Source organism: Gorilla gorilla, chromosome 5 (assembly GCF_029281585.2).
Source record: "Gorilla gorilla gorilla isolate KB3781 chromosome 5, NHGRI_mGorGor1-v2.1_pri, whole genome shotgun sequence".
Lineage (NCBI taxonomy): Eukaryota > Metazoa > Chordata > Mammalia > Primates > Hominidae > Gorilla > Gorilla gorilla.
This window is the reverse complement of record NC_073229.2, coordinates 44,803,863-44,823,723: the sequence shown is the minus strand read 5'-3', so window position 1 is coordinate 44,823,723 and position 19,861 is coordinate 44,803,863. Positions and strand designations below refer to the sequence as shown.

The following is a 19,861-nucleotide window of genomic DNA, read 5'->3' as shown; positions in this document are numbered from 1 at the left end:
TATTTATTTATTTATTTATTTTTATTTTTTATTGATCATTCTTAGGTGTTTCTTGCAGAGGGGGATTTGGCAGGGTCACAGGACAATAGTGGAGGGAAGGTCAGCAGATAAACAAGTGAACAAAGTTCTCTGGTTTTCCTAGGCAGAGGACCTTGCGGCCTTCCGCAGTGTTTGTGTCCCTGGGTACTTGAGATTAGGGAGTGGTGATGACTCTTAACGAGCATGCTGCCTTTAAGCATCTGGTTAACAAAGCACATCTTGCACCGCCCTTAATCCATTCAACCCTGAGTGGATACAGCACATGTTTCAGAGAGCACAGGGTTGGGGGTAAGGTCACAGATCAACAGGATCCCAAGGCAGAAGAATTTTTCTTTGTACAGAACAAAATGAAGTCTCCCATGTCTACCTCTTTCTACACAGACACGGCAACCATCCGATTTCCCAATCTTTTCCCCACCTTTCTCCCCTTTCTATTCCACAAAACTGCCATTGTCTTCATGGCCCGTTCTCAATGAGCTGTTGGGTACACCTCCCAGACGGGGTGGTGGCCGGGCAGAGGGGCTCCTCCCTTCCCAGTAGGGGCGGCCGGGCAGAGGCGCCCCTCACCTCCCGGACGGGGTGGCTGGCCGGGCGGGGGGCTGACCCCCCCACCTCCCTCCCGGACAGGGCGGCTGGCCGGGCGGGAGGGCTGACCCCCCCACCTCCCACCCAGACGGGGCGGCTGGCCGGGCGGGGGGCTGACCCCCCACCTCCCTCCCGGACGGGGCGGCTGGCCGGGCAGAGGGGCTCCTCACTTCCCAGTAGGGGTGGCCGGGCAGAGGCGCCCCTCACCTCCCGAACGGGGGCGGCTGGCCAGGCGGGGGGCTGACCCCCCCACCTCCCTCCCGGACGGGGCGGCTGGCCGGGCAGAGGGGCTCCTCACTTCCCAGTAGGGGCGGCCGGGCAGAGGCGCCCCTCACCTCCCGGACGGGGCGGCTGGCCAGGCGGGGGGCTAACCCCCCCACCTCCCTCCCAGATGGGGCAGCTGGCCGGGCGGGGGGCTGACACCCCCACCTCCCTCCCGGACGGGGCGGCTGGCCGGGTGGGGGGCTGACCCCCCCACCTCCCTCCCGGACGGGGCGGCTGGCCGGGCAGAGGGGCTCCTCACTTCCCAGTAGGGGCGGCCGGGCAGAGGCGCCCCTCACCTCCCGGACGGGGGCGGCTGGCCAGGCGGGGGGGTAACCCCCCCACCTCCCTCCCGGATGCGGCGGCTGGCCGGGCAGGGGGCTGACCCCCCCACCTCCCTCCCGGACGGGGCGGCTGGCCGGGCGGGGGGCTGACCCCCCCCACCTCCCTCCCGGACGGGGCGGTTGGCCGGGTGGGGGGCTGACCCCCCCACCTCCCTCCCGGACGGGGCGGCTGGCCGGGCAGAGTGGCTCCTCACTTCCCAGTAGGGGCGGCCAGGCAGAGGCGCCCCTCACCTCCCGAACGGGGGCGGCTGGCCAGGCGGGGGGGTAACCCCCTCACCTCCCTCCCGGACGGGGCGGCTGGCCGGGCAGGGGGCTGACCCCCCCACCTCCCTCCCGGACGGGGCGGCTGGCCGGGCGGGGGGCTGACCCCCCCACCTCCCTCCCGGACGGGGCGGCTGGCCGGGCGGGGGGCTGACCCCCCCACCTCCCTCCCGGACGGAGCGGCTGGCCGGGCAGAGGGGCTCCTCACTTCCCAGTAGGGGTGGCCGGGCAGAGGCGCCCCTCACCTCCCGGACAGGGCGGCTGGCCGGGCGGGGGGCTGATCCCCCCACCTCCCTCCCGGACGGGGTGGCTGCCGGGCGGAGACGCTCCTCACTTCCCAGACGGGGTGGCTGCTGGGCGGAGGGGCTCCTCACTTCTCAGACGGGGCGGCTGCGGGGCGGAGGGGCTGCTCACTTCTCAGACGGGGCGGTTGCCAGGCAGAGGGTCTCCTCACTTCTCAGACGGGGCGGCCGGGCAGAGACGCTCCTCACATCTCAGACGATGGGCGGCCGGGCAGAGACGTTCCTCACTTCCTAGATGGGATGGCGGCCGGGAAGAGGCACTCCTCACTTCCCAGATGGGATGGCGGCCGGGCAGAGACGCTCCTCACTTTCCAGACTGGGCAGCCAGGCAGAGGGGCTCCTCACATCCCAGACAATGGGCGGCCAGGCGGAGACGCTCCACGCTTCCCAGACGGGGGGTCGGCCGGGCAGAGGCTGCAATCTCGGCTCTTTGGGAGGCCAAGGCAGGCGGCTGGGAGGTGGTTGCAGCGAGCCGAGATCACGCCACTGCACTCCAGCATGGGCGCCATTGAGCACCGAGTTAATGAGACTCCGTCTGCAATCCCGGCACCTCGGGAGGCCGAGGCTGGCAGATCACTCGTGGTTAGGAGCTGGAGACCAGCCCGGCCGACACAGCGAAGCCCCGTCTCCACCAAAAAAAATACGAAAACCAGTCAGGCGTGGCGGCGCGCGCCTGCAATCGCAGGCACTCGGCAGGCTGAGGCAGGAGAATCAGGCAGGGAGGTTGCAGTGAGCTGAGATGGCAGCAGTACCGTCCAGCTTCGGCTCGGCATCAGAGGGAGACCGTGGAAAGAGAGGGAGAGGGAGACCGTGGAAAGAGAGGGAGAGGGAGACCGTGGGGAGAGGGAGAGGGAGAGGGAGAGGGAGAGGGAGAGGGAGAGGGAGAGGGAGAGGGAGAGGGAGAGGGAGAGGGAGAGGGAGAGGGAGAGGGAGAGGGAGAGGGAGAGGCGAGCCATCTGTTTTATCAGACACCGCCCCAAGGATGTCTCTTCCTTACACCCTCTCCCTCTTGTTGCATGTTTAACGTTTGTCTGGGATCCCTTTCAAGTCTGGTTTCTTAGTGTCAGTATGTAGCAGGGAGGCTCGCACGCTCCTCTTGGTGCGATCGTGGGACTGGACGGGGATATCGAGGCTGAATCGCGTTCGCAGGCATGGGACAGGGCGTTACCAAGATCGCCGAACTGAGAGCCTAAGGGAGACACTGATTTCTATTCTTCACAGCCGCGCCTTTCTTGATTCAATATTTCTCCAGACGAAGTCCCTTCTTTTACGTCCAGGACCTATGCTCAGGGACAAAGTTGCGCAGGAAAGGGTCTGAAGAGTGAAAGCCTGCCCAAGGCGGGGGAAAATAAATGAAGAAACTGTCTGGGTAAGCATAGGCACAGAAGAAACAAACAAACAAAAAGATACTTGATTTAAAATACTAAAAAAAGTGGTCGGGCGGCGGCTCATGCCTGTAATCCCAGAACTTTGGGAGGCCGAGGCGGACGGATCACCTGAGGTCAGGAGTTCGAGACCAGCATGGCCAAAATGGCGAAACCCCATCTCTACTAAATATACCAAAAATAAATAAATAAATAAATAAAAAAGAAATTAGCCGAGCGCGGTGGCATACTGCTGTAATCCCATCTACCCGGGAGGCTGAGGCAGGAGAATCGCTGGAACTCGGGAGACAGAGGCTGCAGTGAGCTGACATCCTGCTACTGCACTCCAGTCCAGCCTGGGCAACAGGGCAACACTCCGTCTGAAAAAAACAAAAAACCAAAAAAAACAAAAACAAAAACAAAGTAAAAAAAAGAATAAAGAAAAATGTCGGTCGGTCGCGGTAGCTCAGGCCTGTAACCCCTGTACTTTGGGAGGCTGAGGCGGGCGGATCACTTCAGTTCAGGAGTTCGAGACTAACCTGACCAACATGGCGAAACCCCGTCTCTACTAAAAATTTCCTTCCTTCCTTTCTACTTTTTTGTTTTGTTTTCTTTTGTTTTGTTTTTGGCGGGTTTCGCTCTTGTGGGCCGAGCTGGAGTGCAGTCGCGCGATCTCGGCTCCCTGCAACCTCTGCCTCCCGGGTTCAAGCGATTCTCCTGCCTCAGCCTCCCGGGTAGCTGGGATTACTGGCGCCCACAACCACGCTTGGCTAATTTTTGTATTTTTAACAGAGACAGGGTTTCACCACGTTGGTCAGGCTGGTCTCAAACTCCTGACCTCAAGTGATCCGCCCGCCTCGGCCTCCCAAAGTGCTGGCATTACAGGCGTGAGCCACCACGCTCCGCCTAAAAATACAAAAATTAGCCGGGGGTGGCGGCGGACACCTGTAGTCACAGCTATTCCGGAGGCTGAGGCATGAGAAGGGCTTACACCTGGAGGCGGACGTTGCAGTAAGCCGAGATGGAGCCACTGCACTCCAGCCTGGGCGACAAAGGGAGATCCAGACTCAAAAGAAAAGAAAAAAAGTCGGTAGGTCAATATTGTTTTTTTAATTTGGATTTAAAAAATTAAGATATAATTAACATAACATAAAATCCAACTTTTGAAGGTGTACAATTCACTGCTTTTTAGTGTATTCACAGACTTGTGCAACTATCACCATTATCTAATTTCAAACCATTCTCATCATCCCAAACAAACTCCCTACTCATTCCCCTCTTTCTCCAGCCCCTGGCAAATATTAACACTTTCTACCTTTACAGATTTTTCTATTCTAGACATTTTCTATAAATTGAATCATACAATATGTAGCTTTCCGTGTTTGGCTTCTTTTCCTTAGCATAGTATTTTCAAGGTTCATTCACTTTGTAGCACGTATTGTAACTTTATTTTATTTTATTTTATTTATTTATTTTGAGACAGTGTCTCGCTCTACAGCCCAGGCTGGAGTGCAGTGGCGCCATCTCGGCTAACTACAACCTCCACCTCCCGGGTTCAAGAGATTCTCCTGCCTCAACTTTCCGAGTAGCTGGGATTACAGGAGCGCATTACCATGTCTGGCTAATTTTTGTATTTTTAGTAGAGCCATGCTTAGTAGAGCTGTGTTGGCCAGGCTGGTCTCGAACTCCTGACCCCAGGTGATCCGCCCTCCTCGGCCTCTCAAAGTACTGGGATTACAGACTTGAGCCACCATGCCCGGCCTAGAACTTTACTTCTTTTTGTTGTCGAATGTTTGAATTTTTTGAGTTGTCTTTCCAGAGATCTCTTTGAACCAACCCATTTCTCAGTATCAGTTGGGAAAAAAAAGGAAAGGGGAGATTTAAAAAATGCAATTTCCAGGCCGGGCGCGGTGGCTCACGCCTGTAATCCCAGCACTTCGGGGAGGCCAAGGAGGGCGAATTGCCTGAGATCTGGAGTTTGCGACCAGCCTGGGCAACACGGTGAAACCCCTGTCTCTACTAAAATACAAAAAATTAGCCAGGCCTGGCGGCGTCAGCCTGTAGTACCAGCTATTTGGGAGGCTGAGGCAGGAGAATTGCTTGAACCCGGGAGGCAGAGGTTGCAGTGTGCCGAGATGCAGCCAGTGCGCTCCAGCCTGGGCGACAGAGCGAGACTCTGTCTCAAAAAAAAAAAGAAAAAAAGCAATTTCCGAAGAGACTTAAGGTCTCAAATTTCAGTTTGATACTTAACTTTAAACCAGACTTAAAGGTCAGGATTGTGATGTGCAGCAGTACGGTGCAAGGTGAAGAGCCAGATCAGATGAATTTTCTTTCAAAGGACTTTAAGAACCGGTTTCTGTCATCAGTTTGAAAACACACAGGATATTTTTCTTAAAAAAAAAAAAAAAAAAAAAAAAGAGCCAAAACTGACACCCGAGCCAGCTAGGAGTCGAACCTAGAATCTTCTGATCCGTAGTCAGACGCGTTATCCATTGCGCCACTGGCCCTCGGTTGCGCTTTTGACTACTGGCCAGTCAGTCTGCATCTGTCGATTATCTATCATTGATGTACCCGCTTTTTGTTTTTGTTTTTGTTTTTGTTTTTGTTTTTGTTTTTGTTTTTGTTTTTTAATGAGACAGAGTCCCGCTCTCTCGCCCAGTCTAGAGTGCACTGGCGCGATCTCGGCTCACTGCAACCTCCGCCTCTCGGGTTCAAGCGATTCTCCTGCCCCAGCCTCTTGAGTATCTGGGATTACAGGCGCGCGCCACCACTCCCGGCTGATTTTTGTATTTTTAGTAGAGACGGGGTTTCACCATGTCGGCCAGGCTGGTCTCCAGCTCCTGACATCAGGTGATCCGCCCGCCTCCGCCTCCCAAAGTGCGGGGATTACAAGCGTGAGCCACCGCCCCCTTGTGTCTGTTGCACTTGTGAAAGCTTCATTAATTTATGCAGTCGGTGCATCTGCTCATTCATTAAATAATTTCATTTTTTAAACATACTTGTGTTGAATACTGATGCTTTGTGTGGAACAGTGATCAGAGATCCAAATACTTTAAAAATTTTGAGATAATGAAAAAGAAAATGGAATAAAATACTTTCTTGAGGTATACATCATATGTTTTCCATTTCATTCTCCGAAGAACCATAACAAAAGAAACATAACCAAAGAATCATTACAGAGAAAATAATTTCATACTTTATGCAACAGAAAAGACATTAAGAAACATCTCCCAGGCCGGGCGCCGTGGCTTACGCCTGTAATCCCAGCACTTTGGGAGGCAGGTTGATCACTTGAGGTCAGGAGTTCGACACCAGCCTGGCCAACATGGTGAAACTCTGTCTCTATTAAAAACACAAAAAATTAGCCTGGCGTGGTGGCGCGCGCCTGTAATCCCAGCTCATCGAGAGGCTGAGGCAGGAGAATCGCTTGAGCCGGGGAGGCGGAGGTTGCAGTCAGCCGAGATCGCGCCACTCCACTCCAGCCTTGGTGACAGAAGGAGACTCCGTCTCATAAAGAAAAAAAAAGAAAAGAAAAGAAAAAAAGAAAGAAGCGGGCACATCAAGGAAACAAATGTCAACGACAGTAACTCTATTATGTACATGATGTTCCAAAGCAGAAAATTTCTTTATAAATATAAATATCTGAAGGGAGTGAAACTTATTTAAATTGACCACAAAGACTATCGCGCTTTGCTAGAATCCACAGTCTTGTTCAATGTACGCCTGGTTGCATTGCAAACCAACTATTTTCTTAGTGATCCTAATGAAAAACAGATAATCGACAGGCCCACGACGACGGGCCAGTGGCGCAATGGATAACGCGTCTGACTACGGATCAGAAGATTCTAGGTTCGACTCCTGGCTGGCTCGGAGCCTTACTTCTTTTCCACCCCTCCACACGAATTATCGCTCTTGTCCCCCAGGCTGGAGGGCAATGGCGCGATTTCGGCTCACTGCAACCTCCGCTTCCCGGGTTCAAGCAATTCTCTTGCCTCAGCCTCCCGAGTAGCTAGTAATACAGGCGCCTGCCACCACGCTCGGATAATTTTTGTATTTTAAGTAGAGACGGGGTTTCACCATGTCGGCCAGGCTGGTCTCGAACTCCTGACCTAAGGTGATCAGAGCGCCTCGGCCTCCCAAAGTACTTGGATTACAGACGTGAGCCACCGCGCCCGGTCTTTTTTTTTTTTTTTTTTTTTTTTAATTTTTAAAGAAAAATATCATCCTGTGTGTTTTCCTTTTTTTCTTTTTTTTTGAAATGGAGTTTCGCTCTTGATGACCAGGCTGGAGTTCAATGGGGCAATTTCGGCTCACCACAACCTTTGTCTACCGGGGTCAAGCGATTCTCCTGACTCAGCCTCCCGAGTAGCTGGGATTACAGGCATGCGCCACCCACGCCCGTCTAATTTTGTATTTTTAGTAGAGACAGAGTTTCTCCATGTTGGTCAGGCTGGATTCGAACTCCCGATCTCAGGTGATCCGCCCACCTCAGCCTCCCAAAGTGCTGAGATTAGAAGCGTGAGCCACCGCCCCCTTGTGTCTATTGCACTTGCGAAAGCTTCATTAATTTATGCAGTCGGTTCATCTGTTCATTCATTAAATAATTCCATTTTTTAATATACTTATGTTGGATACTGATGCTTTGTGTGGAACAGTAGAGATCAAAATACTTTAAAATTTTGAGATAATGAAAAAGAAAATGGAATAAAATACATTCTTGGGGTATACATCATATGTTTTCCATCTCATTCTCCAAAGAATCATAACAAAAGAACCATAACCACAAAACCATTACAGAGGAAGTAATTTCTTCTGTAGTTATAAGACTCTATGCAACAGAAAAGATTTTAAGAAACATCTCTCAGGCTGGGTGCGATGGCTAATGCCTGTAATCCCAGCACTCCAGGAGGCCGAGGTGGGTGGATCACCTGAGGTCAGGAGTTCGACACCAGCCTGGCGAACATGGTGAAGCCTCGTCTCTACTAAAAACACACACAAAAATTAGCCGGGCGTGGTGGCACATGCCTGTAATCCAGCTCGGGAGGCTGACGCAGGAGAATCGCTTGACCCCGGGAGGCGGAGGTTGCAGTGAGCCTAGATCGCGCCGTTGCACTCCAGCCTGGGCAACAAGAATGATGCTCCGTCTCAAAAAAAAAAAAAAAAAAAAAAAAAAAAAAAAAAAAAAAGAAAAGAAAAGAAAAAGGAAAGAAAAAAGAAAGAAACATCTTCCTTCCCCAAATTAGGTAAAATTGATGTAATAATTCAAGAAAGGTAAACATTTTGGCTGGGCACAGTGGCTCACACCTGTAATCCCAGCACTTTGGGAGGCATAGGCGGGAGGATCACTTAAGCCCAAGATTTAGAGAACAGCCTGGGCAACACAGCGAGACACGGCGCTGCTCGCCACCCCCTCCCCTGCCCTGCCCGTCTCAAAAGAAAAAAAATGGTAAACATTTTAACAACAAAATTCATTTAGCAACCTAGAAACTTGGAGTTAATATAAATATAAAGTTAAATTATAACAGTCATCATTAGATAAATTGGCTAAATATTATTTAAGGACTCAATGTAGGCGAAATAGGCACGTGAAAATGCAGAAGTATTTATAAACGGGGGTGGGTGGTCCTCTCCTCTGAAAGTGAGAAGCTCGGTAGTTTTGGGCCCCATTACAGCCACAGTGCACAGAGCCTTTATCCCGACTCCTTCCTTGTAGCCTTGGCTAAGTTGTGTATCCGCCTTTTGTCTCAATTTCCTCATTTCTATTCACTGCTTTTTTTGTTGGTTTTGTTTTTTTGTTTTTGCTTTTTTTTGGACAGGAAGTAGGATTTACGGCGAGTATTAAGAGGAGGCAGCACAGTGGAAGCCCTCATGAGCGCAAAGCCCTCCCTTGTCCAGAGGGCCACGATCGGGGATGTACTTGATCCCACAGCCATCTGGGATGAGCCGCTTCTCAGCCACCATGTCTTCAAATTCATCTGCATTGAACTTGGTGAAGCCCCCCTTCTTTGAAATGTGGACCTTCTGGCGTCCAGGGAACTTGAACTTGGCCCTGCGAAGGGCCTCAATCACATGCTCCTTGTTCTGCAGCTTGGTGCGAATGGACATGATAACTTGGCCAATGAGAATCCTGGCCACAGTGCCTTGCGGGCTTTCCAAAGGCACCTCCCATACCTGTTTGGAGCCTGTCAGTCCCAGCACAGGACAACATCCTGTTGATGCAGATGACGTGGAAGGGGTGCAGCCGCACTCGGATATGAAAGCCATTTTTGCCACAACTTTTTACTATGTACTTATTGGCACAAATTTGGGCAGCCACCAGGGCTTCAGAGGAGAGCTGCTCATATTCATCTGACGCCATGTGACCACAGAGCGGAAACTCATCCACTTTTGCTTGCTTCCCAGGTCTAAGATGCGAATCTTGGCATCAGGGACACCTCAGCAGAAGCAAGACTTTGGATACGGCTTGTTTTCACAATACCAGTAACAACGGGCGCGGCGGCGGCCCATGGTGACACCAGGATCTTCAGTGGCACGCCGAAGGGAAAGAGCTCTATTCACTTTTTTTTTTTTTTTTTTTTGGAGACGGAGTCTCGATCTGTCACCCAGGCTGGAGTGCAGTGGCGCGCTCTCCGCTCACTGCAAGCTCCGCCTCCCGGGTTCACGCCATTCTCCTGCCTCAGCCTCCCGAATAGCTGGGACTACAGGCGCCCGCCACCACGCCCAGCTAATTTTTTTTTTTTTTTTTGTATTTTTAGTCGAGACGGGGTTTCACCGTGGTAGCCAGGATGGTCTCGATCTCCTGACCTCGTGATCCTCCCTCCTCGGCCTCCCAAAGTGCTGGGATTACAGGCGTGAGCCACCGTGCCCAGCCTGTTCACTCTTTTTAAGAGTGCCAGGCACACACATACTAATGGATATTTATGATCTTAGATCTTTTAAATTATCATCAGCCTGGTTTGTTTTTAATACCACAGAACTACTTAATGATGCTTACCTACATTTCTATTATCAGTACAGGGAGTTTTTGTTGTTGTTGTTTGTTTGGTGTTTTTTTAAATTATTATTTTATTTTTATTTTATTTTTTTCTCTTTCTGTCACCCAGCCCCAGGCTGGAGTGCAGTGGCGCGATCTCGGCTCACTGCAACCTCCGCCCCCCGGGTTCAAGCAATTCTCTGCCTCAGCCTCCCGCGTAGCTGGGACTACAGGTGCCCGCCACCACGCCTGGCCTCCGAAAGCGCTGGGACTACAGGTGTGAGCCACTGCGCCCGCCCTGGGGAGTCGTATTTTTATTTTTATTTTTTATTTATTTTTTTGAGACGGAGTCTCGCTCTGTTGCCCAGGCTGGACTGCAGTGGCCTGATCTCGGCTCACCGCAACCTTCACCTCCTGGGTTCAAGCAATTCTCCTGCCTCAGCCTCCCAAAGTGCTGGGATTACAGGCGTGAGCCACCGCGCCTGAGTGAGGGGAGTTGTATTTTTAAAGCAAAATTTACTCTTTGCCATTAGGATCTGTCGCTGCTTTCCCATTTAGCAATCTCAAAACAAAGTGAGCAACTATTGTGAAAGCCCAAGAAGCCCCAGGCTTCCTGTGGACTCTGAGGAGTAGGTAGATCTTTGATGGAAGCACCGCCCGGGGCTCAAGGGTTCACTGAGGCTCAGCTGGGAGGAGCGGGTCCGGGTGCTTAGGGTAAAGGTGCGCGGTCCAACACAGAGCTCGAGATAGGACGCGGCCCTCTTCTCAGTTTGTATGTGAAATAAGATGAAAGACTGAGAGTCACAGCGATTTGTGATTTAGAAAAACAAAAAAAGAGAGAGAGAGAGAGAGAGAGATACCGAAAAGCACTGTGAGCAGGATTTGAACCTGCGCGGGAAGACCCCATTGGATTTCGAGTCCAACGCCTTAACCACTCGGCCATCACAGCCCTCTGAATGGTTACTATTTATGCATCAAAAACACATACGCATAGGTCCCGGCATGCTGTAATTCTCACTGCTAGCCTCTCTTGTTTATTTGTATGTGGGGCTGTGGGGCTGCAGCTGTTTACTTTCAAGTGGTGCCTGCATATTGTACAGAACATCTATAAACCATTCTTGAGTTTTTTCTTCTTCAGTCAACTGGTAATTTAGAACTCTTATGAGGCCATAGATGTAGATGTACACACACACACACACACACAAATAAAGAGAAGGCAATATAGCAAGAGTAGATGCCATGAACAGCTGTGCCACTTCCTCATGCAACCTACTTGTGCCTTTAGGAGCTGCTCAAGCTTTATTTAATACATCCCATTTCCATTTGATAATGGAACGCTGCTGTGCATGTCTAAATTTATGGCTTGGTAACACACACTATCCAGTTCAAGATCTGCATCTGAGGCCATATGGTAATGTGGTGGTATGTGGTCAAGCATTCAGACTGTACTAAGAACCTGGTTTAAAAAAAAAAAAAGCTGGTAAAAGCTATTTGTCTAAAGAAGAGTAGTTACCCACAGAGGATGGCATAACTTTGCTCTGAAATTCTAAAGTTCTCTGCCGTGATTCACCTGTAGAAATTTGCCAAAGCCTCCAGATAACATCCCTCTTCTCTGACACTTGAAGAAAGATCAACTCTTCTGGTTCTTATGGTCCCAGTGGCAGAGTCGCTTGAGCTGCAACGTGGTCCTGTTGCAGAACCATTTCCTGTTCTAGGCCCCCACTCAAAACTGGGATATTTTCAGGTTACTTGATAAATGGTTTGGTGCAGCGTGCCCAAATGTTGCCTCCCAAATCCAAAGAGTTCTACTCAGTATGTTCTACTCAGTATTGTACCACTTTCTTTCTTTTTTTTTTTTTTTTTTTTTTTGAGACAGAGTCTCGCTCTGTCGCCCAGGCTGGAGTGCAGTGGCACGATCTCGGCTCAATGCAAGCTCCGCCTCCCGGGTTCACGCCATTCTCCTGGCTCAGCCTCCCGAGTAGCTGGGACTACAGGGGCCCGCCACGCCTGGCGAATTTTTTGTATTTTTTTTTTTTATTAGTGACGGGGTTTCACTGTGTTAGCTAGGATGGTCTCGATCTCCTGACCTCGTGATCCGCCCGCCTCGACCTCCCAAAGTGCTGGGATTAGAGGAGTGAGCCACCGCGCCCGGCCACTGCTTTCTTAATAAGAAAAGGTATCAGATGCAGCAACTCATAATGTTTCTGACAATTGGACACCTAGAAATTTCACTGAGGTAGTAAGGCTCTGATTCTTTGTGAGGTTTATTTCCCACCGTCTGGCATACAAATGTCTTACCAATGTTATAGAGTAGTTGCTACCTTCTTGTCACTAAAAATATAATTAATGTAAGAGACCAGTATGATGTTCTATGGAATGGTAAGGTGATAAACCTCCCTGTGGACTAGTTGGTGACACAGGGTTAGAGACTCAATATATCCCCAAGGTAGTGAGACAGCCAGGTGGGAGGGGGTCCCTGGATTCCAACCAGCCTACCCACTGAGGTGGAGCCTCAGGAAGTTCATGATGTTTGCAGCTGGGAGGATCCTGGCCCTTCCTCTTCCTATGTGGAACCTGGGATTCCAACTCCTGGGCGGGAAGTAGAAGCGCTCTAGTGGAGGGACTCTGGCCTTGCGAGAGTCCCTGTTTCCCCCTTTTTCCCTTTTCACCCAATAAAACCCTGTCTTACTCACCAAATTGTCTGCAACCCTGAATTTTCATGGCCGTGGGACAAAGAACCCCATCTTTAGCTGAACTAAGGAAAAGTCCTGCAACAGTAGGGCAGATAAGGTGTACTGCTGGCCTTGCCAGCTAAAAGACCACTGCTTCTGATGGTCTTAATGATTAAGTATAGAGAAAAAAGAACTAACCATATCAATAACAGCATAGCAGGTACCAGGAGATGTGTTAATATTTCCATTAATGAAACCACATCTGGAATAGCAGATGCAATTGGAATATTTACCTGACCAAATTTTCAATAATTCACCATCATTCTCCATAATCCATTTGTCTTCCGCAGTTGAATAATGAGTTGAATAGAGATATGGTAAGAACCACCAGCCCTGCATCTTTCAAGTCCTTGATGGTGCCATCCTTTCTGCAATCCCTCCAGGAGTACAATATTCCTTTCGGTTTATAATTTTCATAGGTAGAGGAATTTCCAGTGGCTTCCTCTTGGCCTTTTATACCATAATAGCCTGCACTCTATCACTCATAGAAACAATATAAATATTCTGTTTGGAATTGGGAAAATAACTACAGAGTAGGTTCAGGGATCTGCTGTGCCTATAGTGAAATGCACCAGAGGCAAAATTTCATTGATTGTCTGACCTCTCTGAGTCCCTAATTTGCCAGGTGGACAATAGTGATGCTTAGTATCTCTAGGAATTAATGTCAGTTCAGGATCTTTGTTTAGTAATTCCTGAAAAGTCTGCCTATTTCCCCTTTCCCAAAGCACAGTCACTCTGGTAAATGGACACAGGCCCCTTTAGAGAAGGGAGGAAGAATGACAGTATAAATTTGTACTAAGCTATGAGTATTCTTTTTCAAGAGAAGCTTACCTTCTCCTCAGTCAAAGCTGGCTCATATCTGGGAATTGGTTGGGAGGCCATGATTCTCTGTTTTGCTGATTCAGGTCAGACTTCTATCTACTAGACTTTTCTGCTTATACAGATCAAGTAAGATATTAATAAGTTGCATACTTATTTTAATTCTAGGGATGTTATATAGTATAGTCATCAATGTCAAAGATCTCTGAGTCAGACTATTCTGATTACTGCTTGTACTCATTATAGTAAACACACCTGTATTAGTAAACTTGAGCTGCCATAAGATACCACAGACTGGGTGGATTGAACAAAAATTACTTTTCTCACAGTTCTAGAGGCTACAAGTCCAAGATGACTTAAAATATTTTGCCTTAATATAATGTGTCCAGTACAATTATGCTAGAAAGAGCATAAGATTCAAAAGTTAGATGAACTATAATCTTGTTTTGATTCTTGTCTTCAATGGCTATACCTTTGGGCAATAAGACAATAGAAAAAATATATCATCATGATCTTATAAGGAAGACATTACTAGACTCTGATTTCCTTGGGGGCAAAGACTGTATCTTTTTGCATTTGCTTTCTGTAGCAGAGTTGGTGGTGTTCTTTGCATGTTTCATCTGCTTCCCTATATTTCCCAGAAGCCATGACTACTTCTAGTTATTTGACTGCAAACAAAATGATGAGAGCAGCTATGGCAGAAAGTGCTGATGGCCTCCAATTATCTCCTGGTCTCAGGTCGCTCCTTCATGGTTTTCCCAAAAGTCACCAAGATATGACTATCGGGGCGGGTTTTGCAGATAAACAAACGTGCATAGACAGCATAGGGAGGTCTTGAAATAAAATTCTCTAGCATTCCGTTCTAGCTTTCCGTGTTTGAAATTTGTGCGGGAATTGGAGCCCTGGGGAAGCTTGGTTATGAATTGCTTTTGTTTTCGAAAACAGTAAAAGGAGAGAACTGCACCACAACGATCATTTTCTAAACAGACGTATAAGGCAGTCCAGGCCCTTCAGGCAAAGCCCTCTTAGTTAAGCGAGGGGGTGGGGATGGGGGCGGGGGGGATGTGGGTAACCCTTTCCCACAGTTGTTTCCGTAGTGGAGTGGTTATCTCGTTCGCCTCACACGCGAAAGGTCCCCGGTTTGAAACCGGGCGGAAACATTCTTTACTCGTTTGGTAGATTTTCTACTCCATAAAAATATAAATGTTTAAGAAAAATCAAACTGATAAATTTGCCAGACTTTGAAAACAGGAGCTCTCCCTGAGAAGCCCTCGCAGCCACGTGGTTTCGCCACTGTAAAAGAGCTTTCCCCCTCTCCCTATCACTTCTGCGGGGTTTCCTCTACGTCTAAAAGGGGTCCTTGGAAGAGTGTAAGAGAAAGGAACCGGGCCACGGGCATGGTTGTTACTTACTTTCGGAATCTGGATTTCTTTGAAATGCAAGAACAGCTCCGCCTTTAAACCAAGTGGCGACTACCCGGGCGTCCGGCGGTGACATTAGCCCGGCAATTTATCTCTTGCTGGATAAATATTTTCAACCAAAATTTACTTACCACCTGCATGGTGAGAGGGGAATGTTGCAGTGGGTGGGAGAGTGCTGGAGGATAATGCAAAGCACCTGTCCTTAAGAACTGACAAGGACCTCGGGCAAGTAACAAGAATCCTGTTAAGTCTGTTTAGCCGGAATCCCCCTTATCCTTGATGCTGCCTCTTAGCCCAGGACGCAGGTGGCAGCGGGCTGCGATCTGAGGCTCTTCAGTTAAGGACACTTATTAAATCATGGTAAGAGAGACTTTATTCAGGACCACCATGGTAGGTAATAGGGTCCACAAAGGAGTCTTGCAGTAGAGAAGAGATTGGGCTCAACTCTGAATACTGCATGGACAAGTGGGAATTTATAGCCAAGGATCAGGGTGGTGGGTGGTCAGTGGATGGAAAATTACTAAGAGGAAGCATCAGGGGTAAGGGGATTCTGGCTGAACAGACCTAACAGGATTCTTGCTGAAGACAGGCCAGGGCCATCAGACCTTACCTGGGGGATGGTGGAGGATGAGGAACCTGATCAGCTATCGAGGGGGAGCAGATATCAAGGGTAGGGGATTCTTGTTAAACTGATTTATCAGGGTACTTGCTAAAACTGGTTTTACAAGGAAGAACACAGATGGGCCCTGGAGACAGTTCAGGAGCCTGACTAAAGTTTGACCAAACAAATAATCTTTGTCAACCTCCACAGTTGTGTGAACCTATGCCTTAAAATAAATATCTTTCTGTATATACACACCTCCTATTGGTTCTGTTTCTCTGGAGAACCCTGATTAATACAACTGTTACTATTTTTTAAAAGTAGCTCTTCAAGAGATAGTAAAGATCACCCAATTCAATTTCAACAGCAGCATTCCAATCTAAGTGGTTTAAAAGGAGTTTCAGCCGGGTGCCTTGGCTCACGCCTGTAATCCCAGCACTTTGGGAGGCCCAGGTGGGTGAATTACCTGAGGCCAGAAGTTGGAGACCAGCCTGACCAACATGGTGAAACCCTGTCTCTACTAAAAATACAAAAAATCAGCCAAGCGTCATGGTGCGTGCCTGTAATCCTAGCTACTCAGGATGCTGAGGCAGGAGAATCGCATGAACCTGAGGGGCAGAGGTTGCAATGAGCCGAGATCGCACGACTACACTCTTTAGCCTGGGTGACAGAGCAAGATGCTGTCTCAAAAAAAAAAAAAAAAAAAAAAAAGAGTTTCGATCCTGCAGTTTTATGAGAAGAGGGTCCTATGAAGAAGACTATGACAAGTATCAGAGGAATAGAAAGAAAGTCAGGACAACTGACATCACAGAAGCCAAAAGAGTAGTTATGGAATAAACAATAGTAGAGGTAATTCAAGCAAATGGTCAGAAATGCAAACACTACATAGGAATTTGTGGCAAAAAGCTCTGGAGATATAGTCATGAATAAAACAGAGTTCCTGTTTTGGGGAGCTTTCTTGCAACCACCAAGTAAATAACTAAATAAGATAATTCAGATGATGGAGTTCAGAACATGCTACCCCGAGATATGACATCTTGACATTTGACAAAACCACAGAAGCAAGTAGGTCACTCTCACTTTTCTGTAGCCCTTCTGCCCTAAAGCAGGTCAGGAGATCTTCATTCCAGAGGTGCCCTTCCTATAACTGGAGGAAAGGAACATGTTTTTCTCTGAAGACACAGGGACACACAGAAGAACCTGAACAAGTAAGCCTTGCTAAATTCCCCCAGTTTATTATCCTTACATCACACCCTCTTTGTACAATTATACTTCTGCATAACTATCTTCTTTTCGTCAACCTATCATAAAACTACAAATGTTTCCCTGTTTCTTTAGGTCTTCATTTCTAGTCTCTCATATCACACAAAACTTATGTTAAATACACTTGTATGCTTTTCTCTTGTTTAATCTGTATTTTGTTATAGAGGCCTCAGCCATGAACTTGGTGAGAAAAGATGTTGTTTTTCTCCCTTGCTTAGGCCATAAGGATAATGTTTAAAAAACAGATAGCTTGCAGAGGATGAAGTTTAGCCGTCTTTCTTTCTGGCAGCGGTATACTAACTTTGCAGGGTGAAGGAAGAGTGGGCTTCCTTTGCTAAATGACTCTGTGGGCTTATTAAAAATGTTTTAAGGCCGGGCACGGTGGCTCACGCCTGTAATCCCAGCACTTTGGGAGGCTGAGGTCAGGATCACCTGAGGTCAGGAGTTCAAGACCAGCCTGGCTGGCCAGCATGATGAAACCTCGTCTCTACTTAAAATACAAAAATTAGCTGGATGTGGTGGTAGATGCCTGTAATCCCAGCTACTCAGGAGGCTGAGGCAAAAGAATTGCTTGAACCTGGGAGGTGGAGGTTGCAGTGAGCTGAGATTATGACACTGCACTCCAGCCTAGGCAACAGAGTGAGACTCCATCTCAAAAAATTAAAATTAAAATTAAAATGTTGTAAGTACTTTGACCTTAAAATAAAAAGCTGTAAGTGTCTATGTGTTTCCACTGGTTTTGATCCTGCTAATTTCTGGATTGTATAAATGAATAAGTATAAGAGAAAAATCCCCACAGTCTTCTGACAAATAACTGTCTTCAGAAATAGCTCACAAAAGGAGTAATCAGCCTTAAGGACCAATAAAATAAGAAAGAAAAAACTGCTTAAGATGCCATCTTTTGTTTGGTAAATGTTTTGCCTAAAAATTGGAAAACTGGGCAAATGTAAAATGTAAAATACATTTGAAAATATGTTCTCAAGGCTGGGCATGGTGGCTTACACCTATAATCCCAGCATGCTTTGGAAGTCGAGGCCGGCAGATCGTTTGAGCTCAGGAGTTTAACACCAGCCTGGGCCACATGGTGAAACCCTATCTCTACAAAAAATTAGCTGAGTGTGGTGGAGCACTCCTGTAGTCCCAGCTACTTGGGAGGCTGAGGAGGAAAGATCACTTAAACCTGGGAGATGGAGGTTGCAGTGAGCCAAGATCACTCCACTGCACTCCAGCCTGGGTGACAGAATAAGGCCCTATCTGGAAAAAAAAAAAAGGAAGAAAAGAAAAAAAGAAAAAGCCTTCATATTTAAATAATTAGTGAAAATAGAATGAGACATCAGACTACCTTAAATCTCTCTTTTTGAAAGGTGTTGTCAGGAAGTGAATATTTTCATGTTCTGCATGGTTTGGCTTTCTGGGCAAGGGAAATTGACACATTAGTGAATGTTCTGGTTTCCCTAGACCAATTTGCTTCTCACATTTCAAAAGTGTTATGTCATTTGAAGGATAATACAATTTCTCTCTCCTGGAACCATGGAGACATTTTAAGGCTTATAAACACGGAGATGCTTATCTTATCTTCCACTCTGGAGACATTTATTTACATCCCAAGAGTATGAATCCTGAGACTTTTCCTCTCTCTTCTTATAAGAACTTGTTTAAGGCCAGGCTAGGTGGCTTGCGCCTGTAATGCCAGCACTTTGGGAGGGCGAGGCGGGCTGATAACCTGCGGTTTCGAGACCAGCCTGGCCAACATGGATAAAGCCCGTCTCTGCTAAATATACAAAAATTAGCTGGGCATGGTGGCGGACGCCTTTAATCCCAGCTCCTCGGGAGGCTGAGCAGGAGAATCGCTTGAACCCAGGAAATGGAGGTTGCAGCGAGCCGAGATCTTTCCATTGCACTCAAGCCTGGGCAACACGAGCGAAACTCCGTCTCAAAAAAATAAAAATAGGCCAGGCGCGGTGGGTCACGCCTGTAATCCGAGCACTTTGGGAGGCCGAGGTGGCCGGATCACGAGGTCAGGAGATGGAGACCATTCTGGCTAACATGGTGAAACCCCTTCTCTAATAAAAATACAAAAAAAATTAGCCGGGCTTGGTGGTGGGCGCCTGTAGTCCCAGTTACTTGGGAGGCTGAGGTAGGAGAATGGCGTGAACCCAGGAGGCGGAGCTTGCAGTGAGCCAAGATCGCGCCACTGCACTCCAGCCTGAGTGACAGAGAGAGACTCCGTCTCAAATAAATAAATAAATAAATAAATAAATAAATAAATAAAGGCAGACAAAGGCAGCACAAAAAAGAAAACTGCAGACCAATACATCTCATCAACACGGATACAACAATTTTTAACACAATATTATCAAATAGAATACAGTAATAGAGAAAAAGAATTATACACTATGACTGTTATTGGCTGAACTGTGTTCTCCCAAAATGTATATTCTGAAGTCCTAACTCCCAGTTCCTTAGAATGTGACTATATGTGGAGATAAGATCTTTAAAGAAGTTATTAAAGTAAAATGAGGGAATATGGATGAGCTCTAATACAATATTACTGGTGTCTTTATAAGAAGAGATTAGGGGCCGGGCGCAGTGGCTCATGCCTGTAATCCTAGCGCTTTGGAAGGCCGAGGCGGGCAGACTACCTGAGGTCAGTAGTTCGAGACCAGCCTGGCCAAAATGGCGAAACCCTGTCTCTACTTTAAAAAAAAAATACAAGATTCAGCCAGGCCTGACAAAATTAGCGCACGCCTGTAATCCCAGCTACTCGAGAGGCTGAGACAGGAAGGTAGGAGGCTGAGCGGGAGGCAGAGGTTGCAGTGAGCCGAGATTGCGCCACTGCACTCCAGCCTGGGCGACAGAGCGACACTCAGTCTCCAAAAAAAAAAAAAAAAAGAGA

At 48.2% G+C, this 19,861-nt stretch overlaps 4 non-coding genes and 1 pseudogene across 4 annotated transcripts; 2 read left to right on the top strand and 3 right to left on the bottom strand.

The window, feature by feature from the left end:
* Nucleotides 1–5,590: 5,590 nt before the first annotated feature.
* TRNAR-ACG (transfer RNA arginine (anticodon ACG)) lies at nt 5,591–5,663 on the bottom strand. Its single transcript has one exon. It is a non-coding gene; the product is annotated as a tRNA-Arg (tRNA).
* Nucleotides 5,664–6,953: 1,290 nt separating this feature from the next.
* On the top strand, nt 6,954–7,026 carry TRNAR-ACG (transfer RNA arginine (anticodon ACG)). The gene has a single exon. It is a non-coding gene; the product is annotated as a tRNA-Arg (tRNA).
* Nucleotides 7,027–9,217: 2,191 nt separating this feature from the next.
* Nucleotides 9,218–9,663, bottom strand: LOC109027304 (large ribosomal subunit protein uL16-like; annotated as a pseudogene).
* Nucleotides 9,664–10,996: 1,333 nt separating this feature from the next.
* TRNAS-CGA (transfer RNA serine (anticodon CGA)) lies at nt 10,997–11,078 on the bottom strand. The gene has a single exon. It is a non-coding gene; the product is annotated as a tRNA-Ser (tRNA).
* Nucleotides 11,079–14,767: 3,689 nt separating this feature from the next.
* On the top strand, nt 14,768–14,840 carry TRNAV-CAC (transfer RNA valine (anticodon CAC)). Its single transcript has one exon. It is a non-coding gene; the product is annotated as a tRNA-Val (tRNA).
* Nucleotides 14,841–19,861: the final 5,021 nt, after the last annotated feature.